We start from the raw sequence: 5,868 nt of genomic DNA, 5'->3' as shown, positions 1-5,868 counted from the left end.
TATCACTCTCTCATGTCTGCCTCCTACTCCCAAATAGCTTCCTCACTCAATGGTTTGACCACAAAACCTTTACCAATGGAATCCTAGAGTTTCTCTATTCCTTGACTCGTGTATCCAAAATCTGATAGATCTCTCCTCATAGGCTAAGGACTCATTGATCTGAAGGGGTTCATGGGTTAGCACATGTGATGGATCATGAATATACTTCCTCAACTGTGAAACATGGAACACATAATGAATTTTTACCAAACACGATGGTAAAGGAAACTAATAAGCAACTTGTCTAACTCTTCTTAGAATTTCAAAACGTCTAAAAAATTTCAGAGTCACCTTTCCTCTTTCTTTTAACTCAAAAACATTAGTCTCATTTCCCTCAACACTATGGATCAACTCAATAATCTCCGGATTCTAAAGTTGTGCCTCATTGATATGGTCAAACAAAGTTTGTATGTATGGTCATCGCTCCCGAATACCGTCTAACCTCATGTTGGTTACAAATCTCTAATCTCAAACTCTGCATTTCACGGTAAAACACACTCTCTGTCTTCTCCTCAAAACATAAGACAACTTGTTCACCTTCTTAGGGTGGTATAAAATTTCAAGACATAATCCTAATAACTCAAGCCATAGCCTTTGACGCATGTTAAATTCCTTCTGGTTGAAGACATACCTCAAGTTTTGAAGATCGCTGTAGATCTTATACGGTAGCCCATACAAATAATGTGTCTGCAACTTTAGAGAAAGGATTACTACAACAACTTTAATGTCGTGCAATGAGTAATTCACCTCACGTGGCCTCAATTGCCTCGATGGATAAGCTATGACATTTATATCTTGCATAAGTACACATCCCAAACCTTTAAATGAAGTATCCCAATAGACTTTGAATCGTTTGCTACAATCATGCACTATTAATACATGAGCAGTAGTGATTCTCCTCTGTGATTCCGCAAAAGCAATCGTGTACCTCTCACTTTATTAAAATCCAATTCTTTTCAAAAACAACTCAAACATGGGACGAGTAACCTTAGAGATATTCTCAACATATTTCCTATAGTAACCAGCAAAACCAAAAAGCTTCGAACTTCAGTTACCTTCCTCAAATCGACAATTGGTTATCGTCTTAATCTTCTCCAGATCCATAGAAATTCCATCCTCAGACACAATATGACTTAGAAAAAACTATTTCGTCAAGCCAAAACTCGTACTTAATAACTTTTCCTAAATATTTTTTTTTCTCTCAAAGTTTTAGCATAATCCTCAAATGTTCCTCATGTTCCTCCATGTTTCTTGAATATACCAAAATTTCATAAAAACTATAAACTTATCCAAATAAGGACAAATGTATCTCTGCATCAAATCATAAACGTTGTTGGCGTATTTATAACCCCAAATGACATCACCGAAACTCATATAGTCCATAACTGACGCAGTCTTCAGAATACCATTCTCGGCTATCCTTAATTGATGATACCTAGATCTCAAATAAATCATAGAAAACTCTTGAGTTCCTAACTTCTAACTACTCGAAAGTATCATCTATCCTAAACAAAGGGTAACCATTCTTGATGGTAATCTTGTTAATCTCCCCATAGTCAATGCACAACCTCATTGTACCATCAATTTTACTAACAAATAAAATAGGGGCTCTCCAAGGCGACACATTACTGCGAATAAAACTCTTTTTTATTCTTTTTCCTAGTAACTCATCTACTACTTCTATAATTTAGTGAACTCGTCTAAGATAAAATGGTACAAAGTCTTGGACAAAAAGATAACATCATAAATCTGATCAATATGGAAATCAACAACTCTCCTCGGGGGTAAACAAGGTAAATCCTTAAGATAAACATTAGGATATTCACTAACAATCGGGGTTTCATCAAGACTCAATTTGGCTTTCTCCTTACTACTGGAAATAAAACACATGCATATATCTCTCATCTCTATACTTAATCATCTTATTGGCTTGAACGACATAAATGGTTTGAACAGGGGACACATATTTGTTCATAATCAAGCAGTCATCTCCTTGAGTTTTAATCCAAAAAATCTTTTCCCATAAAAAAATCTCCACATGATGACGTCTCTACAAATCCATAACCAAAATAACATCATAAGTACCCAACTCAAACACTATCAAGTCGACAATATATGATGATCTAAACTCTTAAGAGGAAAGTAGGAAAGATATGGTCACATAGGAATGGTGAACCGTTAAGTGAACAAATTTGGGGATTGAATTTCAGAGGTTTGAAAGACAGAGGATTTGTGAAGAAAAGAGGTAGAGATAAAAGATCGGTTGACTTTAGAATCAAAAAGAATATGAATGGAAAAATTTTCTATGAGAAAATTATTAGAAATAACTTTACCTTCAAACTCTTCATTCACGTTAACTGTTATTCCAATTGTCAAATCCTAGACTTTTGAGAGGGAATATTATAATCTTTCATCATCTCAAATGAAATTTAAACATGTAGTCAATATCACATTAACATAATGATAATGTGTAATCTACACATGGTCACACAGCACAAAAGTAAAAAATTTGAAAAAAAAATTATTTGGAAAAAAAAACATCTTTTTTTTTTTTTTTGAAAATGTCGGCAATCGAGAACATTCTTTTACATGGAACCGAAGTTCCGGGATTCGATTAACTTTAACTTTGATACCACGTGTAACAAGAGCGGCAATCTCGATACATAATTAACATTTAATAATAATGTTTAATACCAAAAAATATTGCGGAAGTCTCAAAACGCCGAATTGTTAAAACCTTTAAATCATAAAACTAAAACTATTTAAAACAAAAGTAAATTATTATTACCTCTGATAAGAGATATTGTTTGCTAAAAAAGAAAAAAAAATACATCATCACCAAGTCATCAATAAAGATACAAAAAGTAGCTAAGTTCTTGATAAATAGTAATTTTTGCGGCCAGGATCGGAACCTGAACTAAATCCTGCAAAATGCTGCCATCCATGATACGGATGACAGTCGATTGAATCGGTCAGCGCTTAACGCCGAGCATAACTTCCTATCCAGCACAAAATACGGAAATTATACACTACATTTACAAAATAAGAATTTAAGTACGAACTTATACTTAATTGACACCACCGTATACTTTTACCATGATCTTTTTCTGTTACATACTTTTAAGTCATAAGATACCATTCTCGATCCTGACAGAAGTACATTACTGCCACTTATACAATTCGGTAATCTTACCACTTGAGGTAAGTTCATTTGGTTAATACTCATAACTGTACCATGCATCATAACATCAACACTAATCAAGTTTATCACTGATCAATAAGCACATCAATATGACACCTGATATATGTAAGGGTCTGGTTAGGTGAGAACCGTAGTCCTAAACCCTAACTGTGGTGGGAGTCGTCACCCCTCCAATACAATATTTATGCTCGAGCTCTACAGGATAGATAGCGAACCCCCTGTCTTACACCGTATTTTACGTGCCAGGCAACACGGACGCCGGGATTTTACATGCCGGCCCATGGTTCGACATTACCTTACTATCAGGGTCATTCAATCAATACATTTCACACAAGTACATCACATTTTTATTACTCCAAGTTGACTTTGAATTTGAATTTGACCAACCTAAGTGGTAACTTCATTTATTTAATATAATTCTTAATCATAACGTTTAATTTACCTTTACGTCTTTATATGTTCATTACTTAATTTTTACACATTAAAATTTTATTTATAACTTTGTTTTAATAGTAGGTCACTAAATTCACACTAATAACTTAGTATTTTATTAATAATCTCCAAATTAGTACTTTCCACAAGTAGCTACTAAAATCTATTTCTCTTGAATAAAACAAATAAACTTTATTCTCCTCACAAAATCAAACATTCTAATTAAAATTCAAGTTAAACTGCAACCTTTGGATAAGTTTTCAAACTTCAACAAGTTTACCAAAAATAATTATTTCAAGTTTGGAAAAACAAGTAAACTTATTAGATTCGCAAAAATCAACATTCTAGTTATAAAACAAATAAAACTTATAATTTCACAAAAATTAATATTTCACACATAGTTTAAGAACAAGTTTATTAAAAGTACTTTTACATCTTTTTATATAAATTTTGGTCAACTAGTTAGCAGATAAAATATTATTTTGTACTAAATAGTAATTAAATGTCACAAAAGTTATATTTTTTTAATTATGAAATCTCATATATTCAAGAAAATCACTTCAATATTTAATAACTTATAAAGCTTTCTCATAAATAACTTTTAAGATTTTATTTTAATATTATCACAAAATAGCTTATAATAATATAAAAAATAAATCAAACTCTTTTTCTTTTTAATATGATAAGGATCGAATGGCCTATGAGTATTTTGGGGCCTTTTTCACTAACAAAACAATTTCATTTTATTTATTATGTAAATTCAAGATTTAAATAATTAATCCCAACTCCCAAAATAATGATGATGGTTTAAGCTAAATAAAGAGTGTTCTAAGCTCCATGTTATTTAATTTCTTCAATTAATAAAGGTATTAATTAGAGGTGTTCATTTGGTTGATTGGGTCGGTTTCGGACGGGTGTTATTCGGTTCGGTTGCATTTCGGATCGGTTATTTTTCGTCTGTGTGTTACAACGGGTCACACTCGGGTCGAGTCGGTTAGTCACGGTTCGGTTAGAGATCGGTTATTCGAGCTATCGGGTTAGCATCAGTTCGGTGTCGGTTGAAATTCGTGTCGAGTGTCAATCGGTCTTGGGTTGTCATCGATTACTAATTGGTTCGGTTTTTTCGGGTACAGATCGGGTTCGAGCTTTATTTTTCTAGTAGTTATCGGTTACGGATAACTATTGATCGGGTCAATATCGAAATAAGTTAATAGTCAGGTTTTTAATTGATGTATGCTCATTTACTTACAAAAAATAATTACCGATTGTTTTATCAGATATAGCAAATAGGGGTGTCAAACAGGTCGGGTTGGGTCATTTTCAAGTTCGGATCATATATAAATGGGTCAATAAACCCTTAACCTGAACCTGACCCATTTAATTAATGGGTCAAAAAATGAAACCCCGACCTGATATGTAGCAGATCGGATCAACCTGCTAATGACCCATTTAACCTACTTTTTTTTTTGTCATTAAATTCATATATTTCAGGTCATTTGACTCATTTAACCTTAATTAAAGACTTCCTCCAAAAATAAACATATGCTACTTAATGCAGCGAGCACACGGTATTCTTTAGTAAAAGGCGAAAGAATAGTTCGCTTTGTGCTCACGGCGTGGCTGCGTAAGTTGGTATGAGATCTGTGGAAATGATTTAAAGGATTTTTCTTTTATTGGTCTCTTTCATAGCCGATGTGGGACAACTTCCTTTGTTATTGAAAGTCATCTTCAGCTGACAAATCCCTTAGCCGATGTGGGACAACTTCCTTTCTTATTGAAAGTCATCTTCAGCTGACAAATCCCTCAATACATGGTAATTGGTATTATCTTAGTTTTACGAAGTATTTGGCAAATGTTGATCCGTCTTAAATTTAATAAATGGGTTAAATAGGTTTTTTTCGGGTTTAAATATTCAACCTGAACCTAACCCATTTAATAAACAGATCAGGTCGGGTTGACCTATTTAATTAATTGGGTCAAAAATCTAAACCCAAACCCGCTAATTTCGAGTCGGTTTCAGATCAGGTTAGCAGGTCGGGTCAGCTTTTGCCAGCCCTAATAGGCAGATCAATTTATTTCAATTAGTTTATATATATATATATATATATATATATATATATATATATATATATATATATATATATATATATATATATATATATATATATATATATATGTATATATATATATATATA

The 5,868-nt window shown here is 32.7% G+C and overlaps 1 non-coding gene across 1 annotated transcript; it reads right to left on the bottom strand.

Annotated features, from left to right (window-relative positions):
• Positions 1-5,179: 5,179 nt before the first annotated feature.
• Positions 5,180-5,295, bottom strand: LOC130809545 (U5 spliceosomal RNA). Its single transcript, XR_009040848.1, has one exon. It is a non-coding gene; the product is annotated as a U5 spliceosomal RNA (small nuclear RNA).
• Positions 5,296-5,868: the final 573 nt, after the last annotated feature.

The sequence above is a fragment of the Amaranthus tricolor genome, chromosome 3 (genome assembly GCF_026212465.1).
Source record: "Amaranthus tricolor cultivar Red isolate AtriRed21 chromosome 3, ASM2621246v1, whole genome shotgun sequence".
In the NCBI taxonomy this organism is placed as follows: Eukaryota; Viridiplantae; Streptophyta; class Magnoliopsida; order Caryophyllales; family Amaranthaceae; genus Amaranthus; species Amaranthus tricolor.
The sequence above is the reverse complement of the archived record's forward strand: the minus strand, read 5'-3'. Positions and strand labels throughout refer to the sequence as shown.